The 15,839-nt window shown below is 38.7% G+C and overlaps 1 pseudogene; it reads right to left on the minus strand.

Moving 5' to 3' along the window:
* Positions 1 to 2,941: 2,941 nt before the first annotated feature.
* LOC132536761 (cyclin-J-like) lies at positions 2,942 to 6,639 on the minus strand (annotated as a pseudogene).
* Positions 6,640 to 15,839: the final 9,200 nt, after the last annotated feature.

Below are 15,839 nucleotides of genomic sequence, written 5' to 3' on the forward strand. Positions count from 1 at the left end.
TACCATTCAGGAACAACTAGAAGAAATCTGACTCAAGTCAACCTGTATGTTAGGGGAATACTTTTCAATGTAGTGGGAAAGTCTGATGTTGGAGTTATATGTCTCTAGAGACTTCATGAATATTGTTACCTCCACTCTCCCCTTCAAAGATCTCTTCTCCCTGTCCTACTTTGATTCTCTCAGTAGGTTGCCATTGGCTTTCCTGGCATAGACAAGCATCTTCTATGTTTCTGGAGTATATCTATCCCCAAATTGATAGGAGCCTAAAGGGAATGGATAACTGGCTTATTCTGTATACATACAAATGGCAATAGAATCATCATGGTGCAGTCACGAAGATACAGATCAAACATGTGTCACATGTCCACAGATTCACAGAGAAAGCAGTGACTGGCAGTCAGATTGGGACTACATTTAGTGGAAGAGGGTCAGGTTCTAAAATGGACACCTAGAATGGGAGACCCCACTCAGCCCAAGTTAAAAGGGGACATGCCATAAGGGATTGACAATTGGAGGTAGTTTGGGGCACTAATCACTAAAGTTTTAAACTTTTCCAGAGTCCTAATGAGTTGGAGGTGATATGTTATATCTTCTTGAGTCTTTGAGCAAGTTAATAATCAATGTATTCCTCATCTCATTTTCACAAAGCTTTTCACAAGAATGAAGTTGAAAGAGGATTGGGAGGGGAGAAGTCTGTCTATTCCCTGCCCTCTCTCTCTATCTCCACCCCTAAAAAGTCATTCTTAGGAAGCTTGCAAATCTCTTCCTTTGCACCATAATTCTGGTGTCTGACAAAGAAAAAATTCCTGTGGATTATAATGTAAAACAGAAACAAAAGAAATTGAACTTTGGGGCACTTCCCCAAAATTACAACATGTGACTTAAGAGTATTATTTCAGGATCTTTAGAAATGTTGCTACCCATTCTCAATATTCCTATTTTTAAGACAAACTTTTACTTTAGGCATAGATGTGTTAATTATATAGACAATGACATTATAGTGGCAAATACAATGACGATGACGATGACGATAGTGTCAGGTAAAAATACTCTAAATAAGATATGTTCAGGTTCTGGGCAGTGGCACACCTAGTTGAACACACGTCACCATGCACAAGGATTTGGGTTTAAGCCTCCAGTCTTCATATGCAGAAGGTAAGCTTCTGGAGTGATGAAAGTTATTAATTCTCAAATGATATATGGGCAAATGATATAGAAGCATCTTAAAGAAAGAGATGAGATTAGGCATAAGGTGATTTTTTAGATATAATACTGAACATTGACTCTGTCCCTAATATTTTCTATTTCTTTTTATATTTCTTTCTCATTCAATCCTTTACAGTTTCTACTAAAGAGAGGTCATTGCCATTTATTTGTCCAGAAGTGAAGAATGAAACAGAAGGACTATTTCTTGAATAAGGTCAAACAGTAACAAGTTAAACCTGGTTTTGTTACAAACATAAAAAAACAGGAGTAACAGACCAAATCAAGATGTTGCCTTTTAATGCAGTTAGTATTATTAGAAATGGAAGACCTGGGATGATCCCACTCATAAACAGAGTTGAGAAAGAAGAACAGAAAGGGAAATTCAAAGCAGGAGTTGACTGAATTTGGAGTAGGGCACCAAAGAAAAAACCCTGGATGGAGGGTGAGGGTGAATATTCAGCTTCATGAGGGGGGAGTGTTGGGGGGAGGGGATGGGACACAGTCTTTTGGTGGTGGGAATGGTGTTTATGTACACTCCTAGCAATTTTCAGTCATATAAATCATTATTTAATTAATATGAGAGGGGAAATTGATTAAATAGCTCAAACTTTTTAAAGCACATACTGAGTCTTTTTAACACATAGGCTGAGTCTTTGATATGCTGACTCTCTTAAAATGTTAGTCCTGGGAGAACAAAAGCAACTGGTAGCACAGCTATATGCAAACAATGTCAAAAGAAATTAAATATGGTGAGGGTGTGTATGATACAGCAAACCCTAACAAAGGGATTCTTCAAAGTTAACCCAATTGCCAAACAATCTGATTATTGCAATATCTATTTTCTTCTTAAACCCTAAGACAATAGGAATCTCTCGCTTCGTCTATAGAGCCTATGTTTCTCCCAATCCTGGGACCTCTGGGGTGGGGCTCACTTTCCTGCATGCTTCTCTCAAGCCAGGCCAAATGATATTGCATCTGCTGATTGCAACCTAATCAGTGCAACAAGTACTGTCTTAGCATGCTTCACCTCAGACTGTATAGAGACACCAGGCTTGGATTGCCAACCCTTCACCCTCATCACCTGGGTGAGAACTTTCCTTTCATGGTAGTCTCTAATTCCATTCCAGGAGGTTCACTTCCTAACAAAGTCCCAAAACCTAGATATAGGCCAGGTCCTGTAAGATAAGAGCATATGTGCAGCTATCAAGAACAATGAACCCACCTTCGCTGACACATCTTGGACAGAGCTAGAAGGAATTATGTGAAGTGAGCTAAGTCAGAAAGATAAAGATGAGTATGGGATGATCCCACTCATCAACAGAAGTTGACTAAGAAGATCTGAAAGGGAAACTAAAAACAGGACCTGACCAAATTGTAAGTAGGGCACCAAAGTAAAAACCCTGTGGTGAGGGGTAGACACGCAGCTTCCTGGGCCAGTGTGGGGTGGGAGTGGGTGGGAGGGATGGGTCATAGTCTTTTAGTGGTGGGAATGGTGTTTATGTACACTCCTAGTAAAATGTAGTCATATAAATCACTAGTTAATAAATACAAGAGGGGGAAAATTAATTGTATGTCTCGAAGTTTTTCAAAACACAAACTGAATCTTTTCAGTCTATAGGCTATGTAATTGATATGCAGACTCTCTCAAAAGCCTAGACCAAGTAGATCAGAAGCAACAGCTATGTACAAGATACTGGGTACTGTACAGCAAACCCTAACAAAAGGACTTTTTTTTTTAACTGAAAACTAGTTTTATTTTAAAATTAAGTGCATAGCACTCATCTAATTCCACTGGTGTAGACTTTAGCACCATACTATTTGCAATTAATGTCATAACACAGATGCATTTTGGTTTGCAGTCTGTACTTGAGTAGGGTTTATTCAGTGGACTTTGGTAAAGCCCGTTATACATATCATTAACTCTTCACAGTACACATTAAATGATGGTCCAGTAAACAAAAACAAAACAGAGACCTACTTTAAAAACCAATCAATAAATTAAACAAAAGAGAATCCACACAACTCCCCCCCCCACCCCTGCCCCCCAAACAAGCTAACAACTATGAATTGTCTTTAATATTGAAATCTAATGTTACAATTAGTTCTGGTTTTCCAACCACCCCATGCCCACCCCACCCTGGGTATGCAGCAATAATGACCAATTCATTATTTTACTCTACCCCCCCCAAAAGAAATTAATCCAGTGTTCTTTAGCTTTTTAAAATATAAATTGGGAAAATGTTATTAATAAGTCTTTTTTAAAGGCATATTCTTCTATTAACATGAATGACATTTAAACCAATCAATAAAAGCATTTGACAAGACATTAAATTACTCTAGGCACCAGTTGTTTCAAGTCGGGATCTCTATCCCAGTTCTCTTACATTCATAGTACTATTGAGGTAGTTAAAATACTGAAAATTGGACTCCAGCTTGCTGGGTTCTTATTGTGAAAGACATCTTCTCTTTTGAACCCAAATTTCCCCCAAGTAATTCAAGTTTTCTTGAGGTAAGAACGGCCAGTATCCTATCAGCTGCCTTCTGTAAAGTGATGGTACTTTCACAATTTGCATGCTTGAATACTGCCAAGAGTGAGTGTTCTTACCTGAATGGTTTTTTTTTTGTTTTGCCTACCAGACTAATAAATTCATCTCAATTAAGAATTCACACTGGCAGTAGCCCCCACTCCCCACACTCATTCACTGGAGTCATCTAGATAGGTCCATTATTACTACGTTAAGTCCCTCCCCTTCCAAACAATAGCCATTGGCTTGATTACTGAGACTCCTGCTGCATACCCACATTTTTATAAGGTTTGTTTTTCAATGCATATTGTGGCAGCCACATACCTGCCATGCAGTTTCCCTTCTATTCAAGTGCTATCTTAAAAGGAAAAAAAAAAAAGATAACTAGCACTAATTTTTAAATCAGAAAGCTTTCCTCCAACAAATCTCTCTTCCCCCACAGATAAGAGCACAATGTAGAGTTCAGTACAGTGATTTTTTTTACTTTTATGTCTTCCAACTCTTCACCCTCAAATTCCCTTGCTATACTATTACTATTATTGCTGTCTCCACTCATTACCAATATAGTGAAATACCCCAGGAGCAGTCTGGGGCCAATCCAATGAAAGTGGTTACTGAGATTTAGTAGTCAGTACCTTTGCTTTCTGACCCTGACTAGATTCAAGGGTTGCTTATAAAACCTGTCTTCTCTTTCAGATAACAAAGTGCGGCTCTAGCACAACCTGAGAGCTACCCTGGAAACAGTCCACTCCTGTCTAGTACTGACATTTGACATTTATACCTTCCCTTGGGAAAAAAAAAGACATTTTAAAAAGTATCAGTTATTGATTGCACTGAGAAATGCAAAACCTACATATGTATCATGAATGATAGGATGCAAGTCATTCATTCTAAGCTATATATGTTTTTGCTTGAAAATACACAAGAGCAGCATTTGAACCCATGTTACTAAGGTAGTTCGTGTAACATCCCCAAAGCTTGTTGCATTATAGTTAAGTATTTCCAAGTAGTACAAATTCCCTGAGTTAAATGAGTTAAAATTCTAAAGATCTGAGGTTGATCACTTTAGAGGGAAAAAAACAAAAACTTAGGACCATGATTTTTAGGAGATCTAGTACACCCTTCGTTTTAGTACATAAATTCAGATTCCAAAACTATCTGTGATAGCAAGTGATAGAGAATCATCTAAAATTATTTTTTTTTACTGCACATATTGGTATAGCATAGGAATTCATAAGTTTAAACTTAGTAAAAAACTCATTTGTTGATCAAAAATATAACTGAAAACTGCAGAATAAAATAAGAACTTCAAAGATTAATAATACTGCAACTTTCCTTCATAAAAAGACTGGCAAGTCCACAGACAAAAATTAGTCTCTGACATATAAGCCAACATTAGGCCCAGAGCCTACCACAGGTCAAATCTTAAAGTAGCAAATTAGAGTCCTGCTGTCCAAATTTTCTGATGTGTTGAGTATTTTTGAAATATTTGGACCATCAGCTGGGGGCTTGAAATTTCTTGTCATATGGAAATTTGTTGTAACAGGATTTAAAACACACACCCCTGAAGTGTTTGCTTAGAGGTTTACAACACTCGTGAATATATCGTGCATTGAAAGAAATATTCAGTCTTCTTGCTACTGGTATCTGAAGAACTCTGATGCTGGATCCCTTTCTTTTTGAAAAGAAGTTTAGAAAAAAACTTGTCCCAGAGTTTTAAGTGACGCAGTAAATCTGGGTTATATGTTATATGTTTGCATATAATCACCTTTCAAAACATGGAGTAATGCAAGGGTAATGTTCATTTATCTGATAGCTCCTGTTGTAAGAAACATTTAAACAGGGTTTAACTTCTACTGGTATCTCCAATGACATCCCAACACCAGTCTGCACGTGCCCAAGACCTGGAACACTAGTTTGAAAGTCAGCAGGACATGTTTGTAAAGTGTAAGATGAGGCATGTGTGGTAGATACAATCTGCTGGCAGCCTGGCTGCTCTGACACAGGATGGCGATACTGCAGGGAGGTCTGCTGCGTCTGATGGAGATACTGAGGTAGCTGAAAGTGAACTAGCCATGAGGGCTGAGAGCTTGTCTGGAACACATTTAGTTGTGTTGGTTGAGGTCCCGCCTGTCCTCTTTGTTTGCTTCCTTCACATCATTATCATGAGCAATTAATAGTCGTTCAATGCACTGCACTAAAAAATCCCAAGAGTAAGCAGTAAGACGATGCAGTCTTGTAGGCCACCTTGGCAAAAGACGAAGTATAATTCTTGAAGAAGCCACACATGCAGCAGCTACTAAAGAAGGCATAATTTAGAAAGGCATAATCTTGCAAAGACACTTCCAGGAAGTAATCTGCGTACTTGGCCATGTAGAGCTTAGTTTTTTCCAAGCAAATCATCGGCCAGCCATCATGAAGATCTGTTTCATGTACTTCTTCGGAGAGATAGTACTCGATGAAATGGGCAGCTGTTGGAAGGCAGAGGTTCCACTGAAAGGTTTCTAACAATAATAGTTCCATATGTAGCAAATTCTGCTTTGTTAAGACTAGATTCACATTAGTCATACAACCCAGGCTATTGAGCTGCTCCAGCTTAGGCACACTGTCTTCTTTCTCTTCAAATTTACTTGCTAGGAGCAGACATGAAAGTGCAACTAGGTGTAGCTGCTGGATAGAGATGTCATACCGATCCATAAACAGGTCCAGCAAATAGACAGCAAGGTGTCGGGCAGAAGGGCAGAGTGTGAAGCGATTGCTCACGATGGCAATCAAGTCAGCAAAATATCTTCGGAGACTAAGTTGAGGGGACTGGCCTTTGTAGGAGGGCAACTTCAACTCCTTGTACCCAAGCGCCTGGTGAATGTCCGCAGCCAGTTGTCCGCCACCACTGGCCCTCCAGCTCCATGGGCCTGGGCGGCGTGCCTGGCCTGGCCGCACGGGACCACTCGAGCCCAGAACCACAGTCCTCAGAGCCCCAGCCCCGCCGCGGGAGTGTGTGTGGGGGGCGCCGGTCATTTCATGCTGAGGACAGTCCACAGCAAAGCACCGGCCTCAGCGAGGGCCCAGTGCTAGGGCGCTCGTGCCGCCCATTGTTAAAGGACTGGCAGGCGGCCACAAAAGGACTTTTCAAAGTTAACCCAATTACCAAACAATGTGATGATAACATTAACTATCGATTGTCTTTTTGAACCCTAAGACAGCAGGAACCTCACATCTCCACTATAGAGCCTCTACTTCCCCCAGTCCTGGAACCCTTGGATAGGGCCCACTTTCCTGTATGCCTCTCCCTTTCCATATCAAATAATATTACATCTGCCGATCACAACATAACCAACACAATGATTGCCACCTCAACATGCTTCACTTCAGACTGTGTCCAGAGACTTCAGGTGTGGAATGACAACCCTTCAACTTCATTACTCGGGTGAGACCTTCCTTTCATAGTATACTCTAATTTCATCTCAGGTGGTTCACTTTCTAACAAAGTCCCAAAACCTAGATACACCAGTTTCTGTGAGAAAGAGCATATGTTCACATGTATCCGTAAACTACTGCAAAATATATGCCTGAAAGCAGAAGTGCACTAGAGTTTGCAGTGAGTAATCCCCTAACATTTCCTCTCCACTATTCCAAGTTTTGGGTCCATGATTGCTCAACAATTTGTTTGGCTTCGTATGTTAACTCTTTTTTCAGTCACCAGATTCCAGATGTCACCAGGATGCCAGCCAGGCTTCCCTGGACTGAAGACCCCACCAATGTGTCCTGGAGCTCTGCTTCCCCAGAGACCCACCCTACTAGGGAAAGAGAGAGGCAGACTGGGAGTATGGACCGACCAGTCGACGCCCATGTTCAGCGGGGAAGCAATTACAGAAGCCAGACCTTCTACCTTCTGCAACCCTCAATGACCCTGGGTCCATGCTCCCAGAGGGATAGAGAATGGGAAAGCTATCAGGGGAGGGGGTGAGAAATGGAGATTGGGTGGTGGGAATTGTATGGAATTGTACCCCTCCTACCCTATGGTTTTGTTAATTAATCCTTTCTTAAATAAAAAAAAGATAAGAGCATATGTTCACATGTATGTATAAATTAGGGCAAAATATATACCTGAAAGCAAAAATACACAATAGTCTTTAGTGAGTCAGTATCAAGTTCATAATGAAGTAGTGTCCACTTAGACTTAGATACCCTCCTCACCTACTTCCTATTACATTTCTCTTACTTACTCCAAAGCTAACCTTAGCAAAGCAAGGACTGCAAAAGCTGAATAAGGGCAAGAGACTGGCATACTTTAACAATGACTCTTTAGTCACTATCAGGCCATTCCACTAGCTGGGTCCCTAATCGGGGAGTCCTGAATCTCCCAAACAGACTTGATGGGCCTAGACCTCAAATATATCCCTCTCTCCATTGTTACAGGTCATCTCTATCAGGAACAACCAAAAAAAGTCCCCTTGCTGGGCCCCCATAGGACCTTGCACTCAACCTAGGTCAATAATGGTAGAGAATGTTCCATCCTCTGAAGGGAGGATGGACAATATACTCTATGCAACACCTGAGGAAGATGGGTCAATACTGGGGCAGCATGGAATGTTCCTACTCATGACCACAGAGTGAGCTCAGATCTAGAGGGATGTAGAGGTCACATAGGCTCTTAAGCTAATTATGGGCCCCTGATCACATCAAATTGATGGGGTTTACAGTAATATTTATACCCCTTTCCCATATTAGGGAGCTCTTCCTAATCCTAAGCTCTTCCCTGATCCAGCTTTCTGGTCCTTTTCCCAGCCATGATATCATCTCCCCAGACAATAATTAGGATCCACCTGCATATCAGATTTCAGGCTCAGGCAAAACAAACAAACAAATAAACAAAAAACACTAGTATAGCTACAGGCCCTTTGAAATATAACTAAAATATGCCTACTAGCTATTTACAAAATGGAGGACCCCCCCAACGCTTCACTTGCACTATTCCAGCCTTTAGGTCCATAATTGTCCAACAGTTTGTTTGGCTTTGTATATTAACTCTCTTTTCAACCACCCAGTTCCAGATGCTAACAGGATGCGACCAAACTTCCCCGACAGATAACCTCACCAATGTGCCTTGGAGCTATGCTTCCCCAGAGCCCTTCCCCACTAGGGAAAGAGAGAGGCAGGATGGGAGTATGGATCAACCAGTCAATGCCCATGTTCAGCGGGGAAGCAATTACAGAAGCCAGAACTTCAACCTTCTGCATCCCACAATGACCTTGGGTCCATGTTCCCAGAGGGTTAAAGAGTAAGAAAGCTATCAGGGGAGGGGTTGGTATATGGAGGTCTGGTGGTAGGAACTGTGCGAAGCTGTACCCCTCTTATCCTATGGTTTTGTCAATGTTTCCTTTTTATAAATAAAAAATAAAAAAAAATGAAATGGAAGATGTGTATTAGGAATGCAAAGGAATAAGTAAAAATGCTGCTGGTACTGAAGGCTATATACTATTACCTCCAGTGAACTGAGGAAAAGGAAATTAACCAATAGGAATAATACTGCAAAGACTTAAGGTTTCTAAAGATCAGATATTGCCATTGTGAGCACCTGACTCCAATAATACTTGAAAAATGCACATTAGAGAAGTAAATAAATGATAAATGAATGAATGAATATTCATTCAGCATTTAAAGCTATAATCCTTCATTATTAATTCACGTGATATATTATATTATGTCTGCTCTAGTCTTTGAGGAATTGAACAATCAACGTACTCTTCATCTCATTTCCACAAAGCTTTCCACAAGAATGAAGTTGAGAGGGAATTGAGAAGGGAGAGGTCTATTCCCTGCCCTCTTCTTGCTATCTCCACCCCTAGAGAGTCATTCATAGGGGGTTTGCAAATCTCTTCTTTTGCACCAAAATCCTGGTGTCTGACAAAGAAAAGCTTCTTGTGAATTATAATGTGAATTTTTTAATATAGGGCAGTCAGAATGAAGCTTTATGGTGGCTGCTTAATTTGGAGGGCATTATTTTTAGCCCTGCAAAGGACCAGTGGCACGAAAACAATTAGGATCTTTTGTCAAGTTAATTAAATTTTACTAAGTGTAGTAATCTCAGTGGGCTTCATACACCAGAGGTAAAACTAATTAAAACACAAATTCTTCCTAGTCTAATAAGGAGTTTTAACTTGGGTAGCTGAGGAATGTTGTGCATACTGAGAGATATTCAAAACTAATTTATAACGAGATGAGGGCAAACCCTTAAATGGCTCAGTTCTGTTGAAGGCTCACTTGAGAATGCCAATAAGTATGCTAAATTGGAGGCAGCCACTTAAAGAAAGGAAAGCAGACTGACAAACCTTGCAGGACTCAGGCAAAAAAAAAAGGACCAAGCTTAGTCAAGGTAGGATAGGGAAACCACTGTTGGAAATGAGGTATACAGGTTTTATCTGAAAAGCACTGTTTTCTCCTCAGGTTCCTTTTCTTCATTAAATTCTCCCAGGGCAAGCTAGGCTAATGGCAATTGCTTCTCTAGTAATATTCTTTTCTTGGAAAGCTACCTGGAATGTGGATGTTTAGTTCACAAGAATTCAAATAAGTAATTAATCTACATAAAGTCTTTTATGGATCTCACTATCTAATTTTTATGATGAGGCCACTGAAAGGCTAAAAGATTCCCTCTATTCTAGAAGTAAGCTCAGTTTTAGGGTGGCAGTGCAAAACAACGCAGTCTTCACTCTTTCTAAAGAACCCACTGACACCAATTTCTACCTCCTGTCAAATGTGTATGAATATTTACAGTTGAGAAATCTGAAATGATTGTTGAATCACAATGGGCAACCTTCATATAAACTTGGGCATACTTCAATTCACATGCTGTTACTCTCACATTGATTGAAAGTAGCATATATCTGGCGACTTTTTCCTTGTTGCTCTGTCTCATTTCACACCTTGTGGTCTGGCTCTGGATCCAATATCCCACCAACTCTAGCACGTGGCTGCCAATACCCTTCTAATCACCCAATCTAATGACTTTTCCTTGTAGCTACTACCTTCAACAAGATTGGATCATTTGTCACTCTGATCATCCCATACCTCTTGAGCCATGCTGCTTTATTTAGTTGACTGATGTTGTAATAAATGCCGTAGGACTTGCTGAGAATAAGCAATAGATAAGGCCCTTTCTGAGAAGGGGTTATCTTGACTACTTTTGCTCAGCAAGTAATCAGAATATTGCCTGAAATGAAAGGTAGAAACGATTATATTGGAATATTTATTATAAAACTGAAATAATTCATTCTTCTATTTTTCATATTACATTATGCAAGTAATACATCTCCTTGTTGGATATTTAGGAAAAGCTGAATAAAATGAAAGGGAAAGTAAAGATGACTTTAATGACAATTTTATATTTTCCTTCTTTATTTTTTTCTTTTTATCTTATGGTTTTAATGAAATACATGAATCCATGATCAGATGGTTTTTGTCATTTAGTCTATTACCATGCTATTAATATTACTACCACAAGTATTTCAATACAGTGGGAAAAATATGAGTTTTTGAAGTTTGGTCTTAATGGCCAGGTTTACTTAGTAAGGTGGTGCTTGGGAAGACTTTACATACAGATTATTTGTTTGTAAAATAAGTGGTAAAGGGGTCAGATGGTGGCACACCTGGTTGAGCATATATGTTACAATGCTCAAGGACCGGGGTTGGAGCTTCCAATCCCTACCTGCTGGGGGAAAGTTGCACAAGCGGTGAAATGGTGAATGGTGTTGCAGATGTCCCTCTATCTCTCCCTCCTTCACTATTTCTCCCTTCCTCTCAATTTCTGGCTGTCTCTATCAAATAAATAAATAAATAAATAAATAAATGCAATAAGACTATTAAAAATAAGTAGTGAAAATTGTCTGATAATCTGTATAACAGGATGAAGCTGACTAATGATTAAACTTGTCTAGTTATGGTTCTCACTTTTGGTATTAGTATTGTTTAAAAATATTTATTTATTCCCTTTTGTTGCCCTTGTTGTTTTATTGTTGTAGTTATTATTGTTGTTATTGATGTCATTGTTGTTGGATAGGACAGAGAGAAATGGAGAGAGGAGGAGAAGACAGAGAGGGGGAGAGAAAGCTAGACACCTGCAGACCTGCTTCACCTCTTATGAAGCGACTCCCCTGCAGGTGGGGAGCAGGGAGGTCAAACCGGGATCCTTATGCAGGTCCTTGTGCTTTGCGCCACTGTGCTACCGCCTGACTCCCGGTATTAGTATTTTGAATTAACAAATACAGTATTCAATGGCTTATAGTAGCTTATAATTACATAGCTCATGTTATATTTAAATTAATCCCTATTGTTAAGCATTCAATTTCATTTATTTTTATCATCAATAATTATATAAAACTAATATCTTTATTAATACAGTTTTCTGCACACACTTTATATATGAGCCATTCTCTGGAAAATTTGCACCAATTTCTATTCTTGCCAGCTGTGCATGAGAGGGTTCATCTAGTCCTCCTCTTAGCTCTTCTAATTGCCTTGCTGCCTTCAGTGGGAAAAGGGAGGAACATCCTAGCATCACTGCCCATGGCAAAACACCAGTAGCCTTATCAGAAGATTTCCACACAAAGCTTCTTCCCACAACTTAAAAGCCTTACCCCAACCAAAACTGACTTAATATCCTATACTTCTTGAGAAACTTGTACATTTTACAAGATATTATAGAAAACTTTATAAATGCCTCTTGGTTTTATCTATCTCCTCAGTTTAAATGATGAATGTGTGTGTGTGTGTGTGTGTGTGTGTGTGTGTGTGTGTGTGTGTGCACACCTGTGTGTTGAGAGAGAGATTGAGAACAACTAGTTGGTGCAAAGTCATGACTGAAATTATATGCAGATAATAAAGAAGCTTATTTCATTTGTGACTTATTTAAGATCTGGAAGGATAAGTTGGTTCAAGTTGAAAGGGGCAGCTAAAAGGAAAAAATACTTCAACCACTGTTGAAAATGCAAGGTCAAATGTGCTGTATAATACACCATTCACTGAATATTACAAAGCAACAATGTTCCAAACAGTATTCTAGTTTCTACAAATACATGTGAAATACATAAAATATTTCTCTTTTGAAAACCTACCTAACTGGATAGATATCTGTAGATATAGTTTCCTAATAATGATAAGTCTATGGTAAAAAGTGATGTGGTGGGGAAACATTGAAGGAAAGAGAAAGAACCAGACATCATTCTGCTACATGTGGTGCCAGGGATTGAAATCCTGGAACATAGTTTAAAAGAGTGGAGATAGGAGATGATTCAAAACCAATGAACACACAGAATAAAACCAATCACAACATATGCCAGATTTCAAATGTCTTTCTAAAGAAACTGTATTTTATCTTTCATATATTGAGGGAACATTGCAGATGTTAACTTTTAGCTACCTAGATATTTCTCTGAGTTATGGTGATTCTGGTAAACTAAGAGTCTTTTCATCGAAATAACTGAGGGAAGATGTGATGCTGCCCACCTTAACAAAAGGTTTGGAAGAAAATCATGTGGCTTACCATAAAATAAGTAAAAGAAAATCTGAGTATATTGTATTATGAGAAAGGAGATTCCTATGGGGACAGCCATTATAGACTTTAAGTAAATGCAGGGCAATAAGCTAACTGCTACTTTATTTCCTTCCATAACAGAACTCTAAATTGAATAAATCAACTTGAAAACAATGATTTAGGACCAAGAACAAACAAAACCAATAGACGTCTGGAGGGGCAACAGAAGAGACACATTAGGGTGCTCAAACTTGGTACATTAAATTCTTGTTATCTGTCCCCCAAACTCTAGCCCCCCTTTATATGTCTTTATAGTATGCTTGAAAGTCACTATGAGAAAATCTTGTTGAGAAAGCTCTAATATAATACATATTTTACATTACATAGATCTAATTCTGATTTTGTGGCTTCAGTAAGTCATTTCACCTCTTTTAGACTCAGTTTCTCCCTCTGACTTTGGATAATTTGGATTCAAACACTGTAATCCAATATTTGGCTTATTAGCCACTGGTAATTTTTATAATCCTGGAGGCATGGATCAGTTTAGTTATCTTGAATCTTATATGGTGAATGTCTCTTTTATGATAAATATTTTATAATAATCTCTTTATTAGCCTAAAATGAAATTATACATTACAATGTAAACTGCACAATTAATTTTCTAAAAAATAAATGTAGTGCCTAATTATAAAAAAGAATAAAACTAGATTATAATAAACTAATAACTTCACATTAATATATAACATATATCAATTACTATATATAACAATACTAATAACTATTTCTCATAAATGAAATTATGTCTGGAATGACATTATAAGATTTAATGAAGTTGCAAGATACCTACACTCATAGACAAAAAACAACACAAATGAAATGATTTAAAATATAGACTAAAACAGATGCTTTATACTGGCAGTATAGATACCAATAAGCATGTTTCTATAACTTATATGGTCTCCAAAAGGTAAACACCTACTGCTAAGATTAAAAAAAAAAAAAAACTACTCCCTTTATCTTTTACATAGAAGTAATTCTCATCAATTTGGTTTCTAGCAATTACATAAAATAAATTCCAAATGCTCACATATAAAATGATCTTGAATATAGATAAATGTGACTATAAGGAGCTTTTAGTCTACCTCGGGATGCATTGGATCGACCTTCTCGTGGTGCATCCCGTGAGTACCCATTCATTGAGGAAACTGACGATCCGATCCTTCCTAGCCAACTGAATCCACATGGATCCCAGTCACTTTCAAAGCCAGCAACAAGCAGCTCCTGACAGCTTTCAACCTGACGCTGTTGACTGGCTACGGAAGAAGGGCAAACGCTAGAAGAAGAAGTCTACCTAAATATCTGCTGGCATTTCAAAAGTAATACAGAATTCATGACAATTTTTACAGGGTTTTTCTTACATAATAACACTGTTTTCTACTTATTCAAATGCTAGCATCTCCCATTCCCAGCCTCATTAAAACATATACTCTGGGGGGCCTGAAGGTAGCACAGTGGGCTGAGCAAAGCAAACATGGCTCGAAGCAAAGACCGAGTTTAAGGATCCTGGTTCAAGTCCCCTGCTCCCCACCTGTGTGGGGGTCTGTGTGTCACTTCATAAGCAGTGAAGTAGGTCTGCAGGTATCTTTCTCACCTCCTGTCTGTCTTCCTCTCCTCTCATGACTTCTCTCTGTCCTATCCAACAACAACAACAGGAGCAACAGAATGGGGAAATTTATCTAGAACTTCACAGATGCCATGTTACTAGTCCTTACGACAACTCAAGCAATATACTTGTCCAACATACAAATGAAAATCAAGGGAAGTTTGTAATTTTCTCAAGGTCACATAATTGATAAACGGAAGGTCAGTGTGATTCCTAGTCCTTGTTCTTCCCAAATACTCTATTTTTCTCAAATATTTCCAAAGTTCTTCCACATATTGAAATGCAATAACTGCCCACCCTCACCAAATAACCCCTATTCTTTCTAACAAATAGTATACTTCTGGTGTGTGTGTGTGTGTGTGTGTGTGTGTGTGTGTGTATGTGTGCGTGTCAAGGTGAGCTATAATACCATACCCTGATATTACATGGTACACAGTTATTTTCTAATTTTTATAGAAAATAGAAAATGCTCATGGGTTATTTTATTCATTTAGACCAGAAATACATCCTTATAAAACATGATTTGATAGGTCCAACAAAGAAAAGGAAAAAAATTAATCTATCACCTGGATTTTCCTTTTGCTATCTAGAACCAAATTCCCAAGACAGTGGAAGATATTTTTGCTTAACAAAGAGAAAATGTCTGGAAAGTATCATATATATAGTTTCCACTCAGATGCTGCCTCAGCATCTGAACATATCCAGGTGGTTAAAGAAGTTAAAGCCCTTTACTTTAGTCTGAAGGTCAAGTGGCAAACAAATCTTGACTGTAACCATACCCAAGCACAGGGAATCGCTGAATTTTGATTGCATGAAGTAAATGTCTCCACCCACCCATATCTTCCACTCCCACACCAATAAGTATAGGAATCTATTCACCATCAAATTAAAACCAGTATCAATTTGAATCTTTGCT

The sequence above is a fragment of the Erinaceus europaeus genome, chromosome 2 (assembly GCF_950295315.1).
Source record: "Erinaceus europaeus chromosome 2, mEriEur2.1, whole genome shotgun sequence".
In the NCBI taxonomy this organism is placed as follows: Eukaryota; Metazoa; Chordata; class Mammalia; order Eulipotyphla; family Erinaceidae; genus Erinaceus; species Erinaceus europaeus.